Here is a 17,021-nt window from a genome sequence, read left to right on the forward strand (position 1 = left end):
CCAGTCAGGTCCAGGAGCTGAGTACAACTGTTTCCAGTGAAGAAAGGCCTGCAGGCACCGATGCAGGACACTCAACCAGATGGGGGAAGGCTGGTTCCATTGACAGTCACCGCACATGACAGTCACCACACTTGGGCGACAGCAGGCGTCTCACCAGTCATGAACAAACAAAGCCTTCCAGAACAGGACCTGTCCATGCTGGGATGCTAAATCTTGTCAGGAAGGAGACTTGAAGGACTAGCTGGAGACCCCGGGAGTTCTGGGCAATAACACAGAAAGGCAATGCGTCTGACAGGGCAGTCAAAAACTGAGCTGGTCAGTCCACTGGGTGATTCAGGGACACTTCCAAAGGCTCCAGGCTGCAGGATTGTGGGAATGCATCGAAACTTGTTGGTCCACCAGTCCAAAGGGGCGAAGCACCAGTGAAGTTATTCTGCGATCAGGTAGTCCAGCAAGGCTTTACCGGGTCAGCAGCAAGAATGGTCCTCGGGCCTCTTCAGAATTTGTCCTCTGGTCTTCTTGAAAGGGGCCCTTAGGCGTCCCTTACGTCTATGGAAACAAGGCAAGTCACCACACACGATAGATATGCCAGACATGAGGTTGTATTCCCAAAGCTAGGGTTTATTGCAAAGCAAAAGTCTGAGTTGGCCAACTCGGGCTCACGCCCCGCGACCGCGACCTGTATCTCTAGACCTCGAGTGCAAGAGAGTGAATTACGTACATCAGTTACATATATACAAAATGCATATCAAACAATCAGCTATGACATGATGATGATGGACACTTTCGACAACTATGACACCTTCAAATATCTATTCTAGTAACAATTTGCAGTTTATGAGTGCGGAGGCATCTTTCAGTCGTTGAACAGAACACAGCGCTTCTGTTCTTGGAAGCGAGCTACATACGGGGGAAGAGTTGCATTCCAGACCTTGCTATCTATGAGGTGCTATTCGTGTCCTGGGAGCCGACACGCTCTAACGGGGCTCAGCAAAGGGGGGCCGTAAGAAGAGCATCATTCAAACCTTTAGCTGCTTTATTCTAACATATTCTACCATATAACGAGACTGGCTGGCAGTTGCGAAATGATTAAATGCCCTGCAGCTCTGTTTCAAGGCTACATTCAGGAGGGAGCCGGGCATTCTTCCTGGCGCTGCCTACGTTGTGTTTCAACGAACTTTTGTTATCCTCACGGCCCTGCGGCCTTGTCCTTTCACGTGCAGACAACAATGTTTTACAGTAGAGCCGTGTAAGAAGAAAATGTACTGCGAAGCAATAAGAACAGAAAGCAATGAGCAATGGTTAGAAAACAAAATGGCGATTCTTGTTACATCAAAATGGCCGTTCATTGGCAAACTCAGAAACCTATATTCTGTCATATCGTGCATGAGACGGTTGGCCCACGGCCATCAGAATACGTTCGCGGTCACATATGAGAGGTGTCCATTTTTCTAGATTGACAAACCCTCCTTTGGCCGTATGCCAAAATGTCTCATCTATTTATTGTAAGCTCCTCTAATGATGATAAGTCTGAAGTACTTATGTCTGAATTTTTCATGCTATCGTAAACATCATCATCTTCATCAATATCTATAGCCATCAATTCTTTTACTATTTCCATCTCATTGGTGTCTTGGTCAGCCCGACCATGAGTTTGTTTTCTTTTTGTCATCATATGCATACATCCCTTAGTACATCCCTCAGTTACCTCAGCGCAAACTATTGGTAGGCAGTGTATGCAACAACAGCACGAATGAATATTCCAAATACCACTACTAATATCGAAATCAACTTCCATCCCCAAGAACGCAGTATTCCCCAAAATCAAGACCCTATTCCCCAGCTTCCTTCTCCAGTAGGGAGTTCGGAACTTAGGACATGCATTTTCTTTATTGCTTCAAAGATTGTAGGGGAATAGTCATCTACATATACACAACACGCTGATCTCACTATTTTGCAAATTCCCCCATGATCAACCAGGATCACATCGAGAGCCATTCTATTTTGCAGCGCCATTAACCTGATTCCTCTTTCTTCCAACGTCATATTAAATAGTATATCTGTCGTTGTGTTTATGGTATTTTTTAATATTCTGGACAGCTGCCTTATATTATAGGAGTTTACTATCTGCCCCAAAAATGGAATGAATGATTTTGCTACGTCAGTCGCTATCAAAACACCCTCGCTAGTCCTTTTGACTCTAGCTCTGGATAGTCTGGCCATGTCTGCTGTTTCTAAAAGGAATACTCCTGGGAACAGTAGACCTAGGTAACATGTACCTCCCCAGTTTCTGGGCAACCAAGGATATGCTTTCTCTCCACATATAAAATAAACTGGATCTCCCACATATACTGGTTCTATTTCCCATTTCAATACCACTGTATTCATGCATCCAGTATATGTTCCGACTGAAAAGGAGCCTTTCTTTTTTAGACAAAAAGGGACAGTTCTTGGGCTATAATTCACCGTGTAAGAAGGGGGGATTGCATCTTTGTCCCCGTCTGTTCTTACACGAAACGTCATCACAGATGTTTTTTTCTGGTGGGGACAATCTGTCTTGTCTATTTTGTCGTGTTATCTTTCGCGTACTTTTCCTCGTGGGCTCTGGGGCCATTACTTGTGCTTTATGGAATATGGAACAACCCACAGGCTTCCTTATTATTTCCTCAAACTCATTCATGTTGGTTCTGTCTAATTGACCCGTGCTACTCTTATTCCATTTCCCATAGAACATTGCACTTAAAGATGCACTACATGCAGAACTTAATGGTATTGGCTGTACATACCAACCTATTCCTTTCCCAGCATGCTGTGTTAAATGGGCACATACCCAGCAATTTGTTTTCTTCAGAATTGCATGTGTCATATTCATAATTAATAACAAAGTGTTATTCCCAAACCCTTCCCTGTGTCTTTCTTCCATTGGCGGAAGGGTATAAGTAATCACCTGAACCGGGCTTTCAGTAGTGGATATATTAACTATTGGTAAAAACACTTCTAATGGGTGTATTGATTCCACATACCATAATACTATGGCTGTCGTTATTGGTGCTACCACGCTCATAAAGCACATAATTATTGTCAGTGCCAGCATACAATTCTTTTTACCATGCGTTTTTCTTAAGCTTACAGTCTTTATAATTGACTCATTCTCAGCAGTGGTGCAGGAGGAGGCTGGAACCAGTCCCGACATGTTTCTCATCGTCCTTCTTCTTCCTTATTACAGTTCGTCATGGATATCTCTCTTCGTTGCGCTTGCTCTGATGTCAATAAGTTAAACGGAATTGTCACAGTTCAGTTCTGCCAGTCCTTTATAGCCTGAATTTGCTTATTTATTTTTAGGCAAGTTCACTTGTCCTTTCTCATTCTGCTCAGAGGACTTTTGATCAGTTATCTTATTGCCTTAGTACCATGTGCGCCCAGCTTGTCCGCTCTGGTTCCAGACACATGTACTTTTTATGATCGCACCGAGGAGCCGCAAGTCTTGAATTGTCCGACTTGCACAATTCTCACGCTTCTCTCCTCTACACCTCTAGTTCCTTCTCCGTCCATGAGCAGAACCAGAGGTTGATATAAACGCCAAAGAACTGTGGATCACTTTGTCTTTCTCGGCCGCAAATTGTATCGCCTCACTCCTGGTATCGTGTGATCCGTGAACAGTGCCGGTGCACTTCCAGATTCAGGCTCAAAGTCAGCCTGTGGCGCTACTGCAGGTGCTGGTGTACGCCGCGCCAGTGATGCAGATTCGGTCATTGGCGTGCTGGCAAGTGCTGGTGGGCGCCAAAGGGGTACACGTTTAGTTTCTGCTGGTATTTGCAAGGCAGATTTCGTGTCGGCCAACAGTGATGTCGACTCTGCTTGGCAACGTTGGGGCACTCTTTGCCCTTCCCCTTTTTTGGCAGTCGTCTCAGGCTTTGTTTCGAGTTTCACTTCTCTTTCGGGCAGATTTGGTGGCTGCTTCCTGGCAACAGTTTCTTCTGTTTCTGGGACCGCTGCCTCTTCCCGGTCGTCTGGGTCAGGCAAGTCTTTCAGTGACGTTGGAACCTTTTTGGCATGGGTGGCATGGATCCACGACTTCCGTCCATCCACCCGTATCGCTGTCTGCGTTGCCAAGAGTACTTGATAGGGGCCGCGCCACCTGGGTGCTAGCAATGACTTTCATTCAAAATATTTAAGCAGCACCCAGTCTCCTGGCTCCAGCGCGTGCCCCAGACCGATGTATTTCACTGGTAATGACTCCTGCACCTGCTGATGAATCAAATGCAATTTCTGCATTAAAAGGCCACAATAAGTACTAAGCACAGGATGTTCATACTCTCTAAATCGTTTCGGCTGAGGTGCGCACCAAACATGTGCCAGCCTCCCCATTACGATTTCATACGGGGAGAGCCCAGTTTTAGCCTGCACAGACGTACGCATGCATAATAGCGCTATTGGTAATGCATCCACCCAACTCAACTTGCTTCCCGCACATATTTTACTGATTTCTGACTTGAGAATCCCATTGTGCCTCTCCCCAAGACCGGCCGAACTCGGATGCCTTGAACTATGGAATCTCTTATCGATTTGAAGACCCGCACATATCTGTAACACTACTGCATCCACAAAATGTGGGCCATTATCTGACCATAAGACACGGGGCAAGCCAAAATGGGAAAAATATTCATTAAGCATTACTTTTGCCGTGCTCATTGCTGTGCAGTCCTTTAAGGGATATGCCCACTTACTGAATGCACAAATCACCACTAGGACATATTTCAAATTTTGGCCTCTCTCCATCTCTATGAAATCAAAATGGATCACCTCAAAAGGCATAGAGGGCGGGCCAAAACTGCCTATTGGAGTCACTGTTCCCTTTCCTACATTGTGTTGTAAACACGTGATACAGTTCTGCACCAACCTCTCTGCATTCTTCTTTATGTTTACATTCTCCCACACTGTGGATAGGTGCTGTATTATCTTTTTCGCACAGATGTGGGTAGGGCTGTGGGCCATTGTGACCATTGCAGTCACATATGAATTTGGCAACATCCAGTTTCTAGTTCCCTTGTCCACCCAACAACCTTCCAAATCTAACTCAGCAGAGCCCTCTGCCCACCCTTGTGTATTTCATCGGCCGTAGCTTCTGCCTGCATTTCTTTGACAGTGGCAACTCCATTTTCTATCATACAGGGTACTTCCTCAATCTGAACCATCATCATTTTGGTATTTAAGTCAGTGGCAGTTTGTTTCGCAATTCTGTCTACAAACGCGTTTCCCTCTCCTACTTTGCATGTTACCTTTTTGTGTGCCTCGCATTTCACTATTGCTAGGCATTTTGGAAGCGTGAATGCAGACAGCAATCGTACAATCAAATGGCCATGTTGAATTCTGGCACCATGTGATGTCAAAAAACCCTCTATCAGCCCAGAGTCGACCAAAGTTATGAACCACCCCAAAAGCATACTGACTATCAGTATATATATTCACATTCAAATTTTCAGACATTTCGCAGGCTCTGGTTAATGCTATTATCTCTGCGGCGTGTGCCGAGTTGTAGGGTATTCTTTTGCTTTCTACAACGCTCTCTAGGGTAGTGATGGCGTACGCGGCAGTTGTCGTGCCGTCAGGTAATTTAAAACATGAGCCATCACAAAATAACTCTCCATCTGGCTCTTTCTGTGGGGTATCACTTAAATCAACTCTCCCCTTGGTTTCTTCCTCAGTGACCATTAAGCAATCATGTGGGGGGTGATTTATTCTCCCCAATTTCTTTTATGGGTAGTGGCATTAATTCTGCAGGATTTAAAGTGCTACACCTCATAATTTGGATATGGGGTGCGAACAGGATAATCTCATTTCTTGTCAATCTAGCAGAGGTGAGGTGTTGCGTCTGTGTCCTATTTAATAGAACGTCTATGGCATGTGGCACCATCAGAATTAAAGTATGCCCCAATACCATCCCTTCCGTTTGTTTCACTGATGCTGCAGCCGCCGCGACAGATCTCAAACATCGTGGTAGTGCGCGCGCTACAGGGTCCAGCGCACAAGAAAAATAGCCGCATGGCCTATTTCTTCCACCTTGTTCCTGTGTCAAAACCGCCAATGCACATCCTTCACTTTCACACACAAACAGTCTAAAAACCTTCTCATAATTCTGCGTGCCCAAAACTGGAGCCGAACATAATTTTCAATTTATCAAATGCTTTCTGACATTCCTCATCCCACTGTAAAGGCATAGCCGCATCCTTTCTAGTCAAATTCACCATCGGTTTCACAATTAACGCAAAATTACCAATCCATTGTCGGCAATATGAAGCCATGCCTATTATGGCTCTGACTCCTTTCTGTGTCTTTGGAATAGGCATACAAGAAATACTTTCTATGCGTTCTGGCGTTAGCCTTCTCCCTTCTTTCGAAAATAGGTAGCCCAAATAGGCCACCTCCTTTCGATTATTTTGAAATTTCTTCAAACTAGCTTTATGGCCATGTGCCGCTAGTTGTGACAGCAGTAATACAGTGCTTTCTTTACAAATCTCCTCTATGTCAGCAGCTAATAGTAGATCGTCTATGTATTGCAAGAGTGCGCAACCCACTGGTAAGTCTAGCATGTCTAGCTGCTCTTTCAATGCTCTACTGTAAATACTCGGACTTTCCGTGTAACCTTGCGGAATCCGCGTGAATGTAAATGATTGTCCTCCTAATATGAACGCGAACAAATATCTGCTGTCCTTGTCCACTGGAATGCTGAAGAACGCATTTTTTAGATCAACGACACTAAAATATTCTGCTGAAACAGGTATCATTGTCAATATTGTAGTGACATCTGGCATTAAAGGAAATTGTGGATCTACTACTTTGTTTAGCGCGCACAAATCAATTATAAAATGGTATGGTACTTCATTGCCTCCTTTTTTATAAACTGGAAGAATCGGGCTGTTGCATGTACTGCCTGTAATTTCTTCAATCACCCCTAATTTCACCAAATCTGTAACAATACTCTTCAATCCTTTCTCACCTTCAGCCGAAATTCTGTATTGGGGAATTCGCGGTAGGGTAACGCCTTCTTTCAAAATTATTTTTACTGGCTCTATTTTCAAGCATCCTACATCGTTGTCATGCATTGCCCATATACAGGTTGGCACTTTACTTAGTTCTCCTGGTAAAGTTTCAGACATGAATTCTGACACAGGGGCATCTTGTGGCCAAATCGTTAGGAACATCCCGTCTGCCATGCAATGTATAACGGAACCTAATTTTTTCAACAAATTTAATCCCAACAAGTTCTCCCCGCAATGTTCTGTTAAAAGGAAAGGACAATGTTCAGTGAATGGTCCAATAGTAACTGGGACTGGTTGGGACACTGGGTTTATGACTGGTGTACCTGCGAACCCTACGGAAACATTCTTTTGCCCTGACAGTGGTAAATCCGGAACCAAGTGGTGGTCTATTGAACACTTTTGGGCTCCTGTATCTACAAGAAAGTGGTGCTCCTCATTCCCGACTTTCATTTCTACGTAGGGTCCTCTCTCATTCACGGGAATAAACACTGGTTCCGACCCCTGTCCTGGGCTGTCATATTGGGGAAATAACACATTGTCCGATGTGTAATCATTGCTGTTACTGTAATACGTGTTTGGTTGTGTATCGAAAACGTTCCCACTCTTCCCTCTATTTCCCCCACTCTGGTTTCCATACTGTTGGTTTTGCTGTCCCTGACTCTGGTTAGGGGCACTTTGGTTTTGGGCTCGGTTTTGATTACCTCTATTATTGTGGTGCTGCTGCATACTATTCCTATTTGGTCCATTCGCTCCTTGGTGTCCTATATGCTGTCTCCTCTGACCTGACCCATTTCTGTTCTGCAGATGTGGACATTGTGCACGCCAGTGTCCTTCCTCCTTACAATACGCACACTGATTTGGTCCCACTGTTCCCCCATGCATATTCGAATTACTCCTTCCTTGTGCGTTCCAACTCCCTCTATTATGTCCTACTACTTGCTGCAGTAGTACCTGCGTTTTCAATAGGCATGCTTTCAAGTCTGCCCCATCTGTTTTAACAACGATAATTCAACCACCATTTCCTTCTGCCCCGGTGATGGTAATTGCTGCCGTTCATTATGTGACCCCTCCATTCCCTTCCGATGTCTCCCGATATCCTTACCCCTGTACCCAGGTGTAGTAAACATTTCGGCATAATCATTATCTAATTCATCTTTAAGTTCAAAAAGTCCATATACATGTTCTCTCACTTCTTCATCCCTCTCCCTACAGCGTGCTAATGCATCCAAATCTAACAATCGCTGCGTTGGTAATTTCCCAATGAACTGTTTCCATTTCTCCACCAAATATTCACCCATGCATTCCAGCACTACCTGTCTTTCGTTGCTTCTTCGGAAGTCATATATCGAAGCCAATGTTGTTGTCCCATCATTCCCATCTATATACATCTCTGCCTGTTGCTGCAATTCCACCTTCCTTTCTGATCGCACTGCGAGTTACCCTCGTGCATCCCCGTTGTTCAGTCCCGCCTCTCGCCCCTGTGGTTTCAACCTCAACCCCGGGAGGAACGGACGGTACCGAGTCTGTGTCTAAGGCGGGAGGTGCGGATGGGACAATGGGAACAGGGAGTGTCTGTTGTGGGCCTGGTTGGCTAATAGAAAGTGTTATGTGCGCGGTCTGTGGCTGTGGGAGGACTTGAGCTACCGGAGGGAGAGCTTGGGCTATGGGCGGGGTTTGGGCTCTAGTTACTGACGTGTCCGGCCTCCCTTCTGATCTTGGGCCTTGTTTTGTATGGGTCAATATGTTTTCTATCAATTCATCTGCTATATGTAATTCTCGTTGTGCGTATATTTTTTCTATATTCAACTGGTCACGCCTACCTACCCTCCTTAGACTCTCAGTCCACTCCTCCTCTTCTTTCTCTTCCGCTACTTCACCTTTCGATTTATTCCTGCGCGCATGCTTCTCTCTACTTCTAAATCGGAGCATTGCTTCCCTTCTCCAGTCCTTAACGATATCAAATTCTGCAGGACGCGCTTTCTTTCTTATTAACACCCTTTCCAAGTTATCTATTCTCGCTATCTCAAAACTACCATTAAGCGGCCACTGATGGTCTTGTTGCTTTCTGGTTTGCCTATGCCAAGTCTCGCAGAATATTATCGCACCCACTCCATACTTCACATACATCTCATACGCCGGCGTTCCCCCAGGTGGTACAATTTGGCCATCTTCCAAAGATTGTCTACCACAGTGGAAAAACCCTGCTAGGGTGGACAATACCCCAGGCATGTTTCATCCTTCCCCCTGGTTAATCAACCTTACCTAGGGCGTTTGATTTTACAAAGTCAACTCTCAACCAATATCAGGATTACTTTGAATCGGGGAATGACTCACCTGATAAATCAATTTGTCCTTTCGGACACAAGTCGTCTGTATACTGACGCACCCAATGACGTCGTGTCTGCATTTCTTGGCTTCCGCCTCGTTTCGGGACCCTCGCCTCCTTGTTCTCTAGCCAGGCACGTCGATCAGGGATCAGATGTGTGCAGATCTGCAAAGGAGTCTCTCATCACTTCTACAGGGCGCCCGAACACCTCTTGATCCCGGCTCGATCGTCCCGTCCTCGCCATTCTCCGCCTTACTCAATTACAATGTATGTGATGGAACAAGTGGGGGAGGGTGCCTGTTCGGGCGCCATCTTGAAAGGGGCCCCTAGGGGTCCCTTACGTCTATGGAAACAAGGCAAGTCACCACACACGATAGATACACCAGACACGAGGTTGTATTCCCAAAGCTAGGGTTTATTGCAAAGCAAAAGTCTCAGTTGGCCAACTCGGTCTCACGCCCCGCGACGTGTATCTCTAGACCTCGAGGGACGCGAGAGTGAATTACGTACATCAGTTACATATATACAAAATGCATATCAAACAATCAGCTATGACATGTTTAACACCCCCCTTTACTGGGTTTCCTTGAACTCGGTGTGATGATGGACACTTTCGACAACTATGACACCTTCAAATATCTATTCTAGTAACAATTTTCAGTTTATGAGTGCGGAGGCATCTTTCAGTTGTTGAACAGAACACAGCGCTTCTGTTCTTGGAAGCGAGCTACATACGGGGGAAGAGTTGCATTCCAGAATTTGCTATCTATGAGGTTCTATTCGTGTCCTGGGAGCCGACACGCTCTAACGGGGCTCAGCAAAGGGGGGCCATAAGAATAGCATAATTCAAGCCTTTAGCTGCTTTATTCTAACATATTCTACCATATAACGAGACTGGCTGGCAGCTGTGAAATGATTAAATGCCCTGCAGCTCTGCTTCAAGGCTACATTCGGGAGGGAGCCGGGCATTCTTCCTGGCGCTGCCTACGTTGTGTTTCAACTAACTTTTGTTATCCTTGCGGCCCTGCGGCCTTGTCCTTTCACGTGCAGACAACAATGTTTTACAGTTGAGCAGTGTAAGAACAAAATATACTGCAAAGCAATAAGAACAGAAAGCAATGAGCAATGGTTAGAAAACAAAATGGCGATTCTTGTTACATCAAAATGGCCGTTCATTGGCAAACTCGGAAACCTATATTCTGTCATATCGTGCATGAGACGGTTGGCCCACAGCCATTAGAATACATTTGCGGTCACATATGAGAGGTGTCCATTTTTCTAGACTGACATTCTGTCATCTGCAGAGCTACACTGTATATTTGGATCCTCTTCTGATCTGCTGGAATGGCTGCAGGATGCCGTCTTAACCTAAATTAAGGTTAGTGAGCAAACGTAGCCCTCCAATAGAAAGAATCAGCACCACACATGCACACCAGCAGTGGACCAATCAGGGACCACTGTGGGGCTGTCTCATGCATGGACACTAGACACACTGGCACCAGTATGTGGATTGGGACCAGACAGTGGCAGCCCACTTCCTGGGTCCAAACACACATGGCATGCACTAGCCCACAAAAAACTACTGCTTTCCAGGGCAAACACATTACCATAAAAGGTCATTCCTGACCTGAGAAGGCAGGAAGAAGGCCAAAGAACAAAATGGCCAAAGAACAAGTGAAGAATCTTGTGGCATGGCCATCTTGGAGCACTAGCCAAAGTTAGTAGACAGACACGGTAAACGCGAATATGCTAACTAAAAATATAGCACAAATCGTAAAAATGTATCTGCTGCCACCAGATTGTCTTTAGGCACATATAAAAATAACCACAAAACCCCTGTGGTGTAAGTGTAGGGTGATACAAAAGTATCCGTATTGCACTGCATTGCAAGATGCTGTGTGCAATATGAAAAAGTAACCTAAACAGATACAAAAGGGAAACATAGTTTCCCAGTACAGACAGTCAGAAGCACTAGTCAGTTTCCCCATAACAAATGAGCAAAAGACCAGGGAAGTGAAGCTGAATACTTCACTTGTCTGTAAAAATTCAGGACACGGTGTAAGACAAAAATAAAATGTTTGGGGTCCATAGAATATGTTGTATAAGTTGCCCAAAAGAGAAACTTTCCTAACAGTCATCAAGGGGCATATCAGGGTCAATCCCTGTAAATGCTGCATAGTGAATACAGAAACAGAGCAAAACGGCAGGGAAGAAGCACTAGGGCAGCATTTAGGAGAGGCAAGTGCAACACAAAACAGTCAGAAAGATGTGTAGGATAGAGGGTGCAATATGTTGTAGGTGCAAAGTCTATATGACATTTCAAGAAAAAGCAGGTTGGGAAAGCTCTAGTTGATTCTACTGGCCACACCCAAAAAGGTAAGTGTTACCAACATTACAGGTGAGCTGCAGAAGAGGCAACCTTCGTTTTGGAAAGGATGGAGGACAACACCAGAGTAGTTCCAGCCCCAGGGAAGATGGATTGCAGACATGACGCCAAGCCATTGCAGTATAACTACACCCATTTCTTCTACTCCAGGAGTATCTATTGCAGGGTCCGACCACCATTTAACACTGCACGGGGTTGTGAGGGGACGCAGGATGCATCTCCCATTAGCACCCCCTACAAGAGCCTGAAAGATTGCAATAGTACTGCAAACATTCTGGGACAAGAGATGTATGATTATGTGACTACTCTTGCTTCTAGCATTTCTTTATCTCTCTTCAACTACAGCAGACAAAGAAGAAACAAGAAGACGGCACGCGAGACAGCACCCATAATACAGACACAGAAAGAACCAACGAGCCAAGTGGGAGATAGAGTGCTATTGAGGAATTTTGTTGGTCGTTGGAATACCCCCCCGTTCACTGGCCCCCACACCATAGAGGCTATCACAGACCGGACCGTGAAGCCCAAAGGGAAATTAGCATGGAGTCACCTCCACGACATCAAACTCTATAAACCATAAATAGCACCCCAATGTGAGGCTGTAGAAGCTGGCAATACTAATGTTGAATCAGAAAACCCAAATGCCCAAGTCTCTAATGACACACACCCAACTCTGCATTCTATGCTCAGACGTTCCCAAGTGACTGAACCCCCTACAGCTGTACCGGTGCAAATTGATAAATGATAAACACTGCCAGATCCTAAGACATTTCAACAGCACCAGTCCCGTCCCTCCTCCTCTCACACTGTCCTCTTGCAACATCTCCAAGTGTGTGTAATATATGAAATGATAGATTAGCATTATGTTTTAACTTGTCATACTGCATGCACAGTTAGTCTACGCCTTTGATTGAGCATCCCAAAGCACTGTCCCATTAATTTGTCCATGCTATTAGTAGACCCATGCATTTCAGACCCTGACCACCATGAATATATGATTATGCATTTCTTGAATATCTAGCGCAAACGTACCCACAACCTGAACAGGGTGCATACCACATTTTACACACACTCTGACACTGTTCTATACAAAAAATATGGAAAGAGATGATTGCATGGCACTCAATTATTATTTAGTACGCAGAGCTTGAATTTTACTTACAAATACTAACAATAATACGTGATTTTCAGCTGGGCCACTTTATCATCTCATCCGCTACAGCTAAGTTTTAAGTATAAGGATCAAACATGACTGTAATAAAAACAGCATTGATTATTGTGCCATTATCATTCTCTATTGGACTATTGGTAACTGCCCTTTGGCAGTTCTTTTCTGCTTTGCATGTCTCCGCTGTACCCTCTACTAATTCCCCAACCCAAGCTGCACAGCCCACGGTGTCAGGTGGTACAGTGATACTCCTGGAAAGGTAAGGAGAGGTAAGCACAGTGTTGCTACTGACACAAAAGGTTTAGAGACATAACTGACTGACAACGCACACATAACCAATAACATCTGGTACAAACATACGTCTAAAACAGGGAAAGACACAACTGATGAGAGCTGTTATGTATGCCAGTCGATCCCCTATGCCATGAACACCTCCAGGACCTTCGAAGCAACAGAAATACCTGCGGCAACAGCACAATGCCTTATGTACCTAGCCATGTTCCAAACTAGGGGAAGATTTCAAGGGAAAACAGACACCATAAAATGGATGTCCAAAGCAACCATTTCATATGAAGACAGTTATATCAAGACATTGCCCATGATGAATAATTACTGGCAACTAGCTGAAAGTCTGCAATACATTACAGAAGGACCAGAGAAAGGAGAGATGAAAACTATAACGCTGAACATGGAGAGCAAGAGAGATAGGAGTGGAACTAGGGTGCTGGGAAAGACCACACATGTTAGTTTATGGACAAGTATACACCACTGAAGGATGAGTAACATTTGCAAAGGCAGCAGTGAATAAGGTACAGGAGGGAAATGACAAGTGCCTCAAAGAATGGGACAGAAGCGCCAAATTAGTAACATGGGTAGACAGCGAAGCAGGACCTATGTCAATAATTCTGTTGACAACACCAGCTCTCTGCTTCCAGAATAATGGCGAAGATGAAGTAGGGGAAAACATTGGATGCAAATCGATACAGATAATACCAGAAATGCAGATAGGGATGACTGTCTTAATGGACCATTATTGGGCCTGCGGGACAAAGGCATATGAAGTTGTCCCCAAACTGGGGAGGGATATGCTCACTGGCACACGTTAACATGCCCTCCCTAATAGTGCCACGAAAAGATCTGCAACTAGGAGAGTTCCTGAAAATGCAACACAGTACAAGGAAAAAGAGATCAATAGCACCCAACTTTGACAGCTCAGAAGACAATGACAATGCTAAAATGCTCAATAGGGTGAAAAGAGAAGGAAACTACTTGTGGGGATGGTCTGAAGAAGCATTGGACGAAGTACCAGCCTCCCCTAGACTATTCAGCAGAGCACAGATGTTCTTTGCAGCATTCATTCCTGAAGTACAGGCGTATGCCAATGCACAATGGTTGCAGATCACCAGGTGGGAACTCATGGTCACTACCAACTAAACAGTGAAGAGATTCAATGCAATACAAGAAGAGCTCTGAGCAATAAGGTTAGTGGCACTACAGAACAAATATGACTTGGATCTCCTGAAGCTATGGAAGGAGGGGTTCCTGCAAAAATAGGAAGTTCCTGTTGCACGTTCATTCCCGTCAACGATGAAGATAACGGAACATTATTTGACGCAGTGGCCCAATTGACCCACTTGCATGCAAAGATGGAAGCAGAAGTACAAGGAACAGGGAAAGACAAACATTGGTTTGCATATCTCTGGTCCTGGATGCCCGCCTGGCTGGCACATGGTATGAAGGTACTGGCTGGAGCATTCATACTAGGAGTGGCATCACTGTTAGGGATAAAGATGTGCAGTGCAAGATGCAAGAACACGGCAGCAGAAGTAGTTGGGATACAACTACTGATGGAACTAGAAAACGGAGAACAAACGGACAACATCATCAGGCAAAGAGAGAGGCTGAGGAAGCAGATTGCAGCGTCAGATATCTTTCTGCCTGGAATGAAAGTGGAAAACCCCCGGAATCCGAAGAAGTACGCCAGGACATGGGTATACTGTAAGCCTGAAGGGGGATACGTCTACATGTCCTGGTCGTTTGAAGATCATGTCAACTACTATCGACATCTGGCTGGAATAACGAAAGTATGGCGCATGGTGGATGAGGGAGAAGATAATGGTGATGTGGTCGACAAGTCAACCAGAGTGGCGACTGAAGAGGGGAAAGCAGAAGGTGCCCCCAGTCTCAGAAGACCCTTCCTCAAGAAGAAACCCCTGCGACAATATGGCCGCTGGTCAAATTAACTTACTCCCATCCCTTCTGTGCCCACAATGGAAAACTACCACGAAACATACTCACCCAGCAGACCCTATAACCCTGCAGTGGTACGGACCCTACCCAGAATGAATGAAGAGACTCAAGACAGAACTGGAGACGACTACATGGACCGAATTGACTAAACGCTGAGAAGCCATGTCACTTGTCATTAGAGACCTCACAATGACTTAGCCACGTTAGACATGAAGCATACGTGCCATCGCACATCACAGACATGCACACACACCCAAGTACACAAAGAATACGGATATGCAGCTCTATAGTTAGAGGACTGTTGCATATACATACCGTCTGCATGTTTATTATTTTGCCATTAGGCCTGCTACAGCACAGCAGTAACACAAGAAGCAATAACAGTTTGTGTATAAGCTTGCTGATGCTCATTTTCAAATAACTCCATGGTATGACAGGAGCACTCAAGGGACCTGACATCCATAACACACTAACTTATAGACAAATTAGAACATGTGTACAGCAGATGCCATACTATGGCTCACTAATTCAAGTAGGCCACGGTCGGCCTAGACACGGGACCCAAAGCCTCACGGGACCATGAACAAGCAGGACTGCCGTGACAGCAGCGAAGCCACTGCCAAGGTCGTAATGTTGCAATTGGCATTCCTTCTTCTGAACTGAAGTAACACTGGCCGCAGGAGAGGTGAGCTCTCTGACAAAATACAGAATACATTGAATATCCTAGCTCACAAATACGGTCTCCGGCACGTGATCAGACCATGGTGAGGAGCTGCCAAGAGTACGGCCTCAGAAGAGCCACCTGTTCCACCGTCCAGACAATAACTGCACCAATATAGTTACAGCTACGGCGTAACACTGAATTGAGAACCGGGGCGCGCTCAGCACGGCTATGGGCTACACACTGTATGATGCCAACACATAGCTGCAACTCACTGATGCACAAGTATACCAATTATTGTTCACAGGTATTCGCGGCCTGAGAACAGAGTTAGTCCCAGGCTCTGGGCTTACCCAATCAGGGCAAAGAACCTTCGGGGTGGATGGTGAGGGTCGCCAACCAATCATAGGGTCCAGATACTGTAACTAATTTGAAGTAACAATTTTAGGGTAACTGCTAGGCATACCACCTGACACTGTCCAGGCCAATAACCCAATTCTATCATATATCTCTATAGGGGACCTTCTACTCGACAGCCTATCCCAAGTTAGGATAGATTTTTGAGACGGTTGCCAGCGATGACGCCAGTCACAACATCACATTGTCACAAAACTGGCCTGCGAGCCAGGTTCCATTGAGAGCTTTGTGAATGCACTTCCGTTTATGTGATCCCTGTGGCATGTTTTGTACAATGAACCGCAGTAATCCTAGTCTCTTGTGTGGACCTAGAGTTCTTGATTAGCAATGAGGGAAGGAGTTAGGCCTTCCACGGACTTGCTTCAGCGGGCCCCCAAAGTGGCTCAGCCGGACCTGGGGGTCCACCCTTAACACCATTGTTGGATAAGTTGTTTAGCGGGTGGACCGATGAGGAACAATTTGGTCTTAGAGGGGTTACGTTTGAGGAAGGCAGTCGACATCCAGGACTGGATGATGGTTAGATAATCAAGTTGACTGATGTTCTGTGGGCTTCTTACTCTCATGTCCAACTGGGTAATTTCTATGTATTAGTGGATGGCTGTATCAGGATGTTACCGGATTTTCTTCATAAAATGATGACCCTTTAGGCTGCTTGCTCCCAGATTACTTTCCCTTTCACTATATACTCAATTTGCCAACTTAAGATAATTTTTAGCATTGCCTTTCTGTTTTTATTTCATTGACTGTTTAGGTATTTAATTATGGGCCTATAT

Source organism: Ambystoma mexicanum, chromosome 12 (genome assembly GCF_040938575.1).
Source record: "Ambystoma mexicanum isolate Mex_15411 chromosome 12, UKY_AmexF1_1, whole genome shotgun sequence".
Classification (NCBI taxonomy): domain Eukaryota; kingdom Metazoa; phylum Chordata; class Amphibia; order Caudata; family Ambystomatidae; genus Ambystoma; species Ambystoma mexicanum.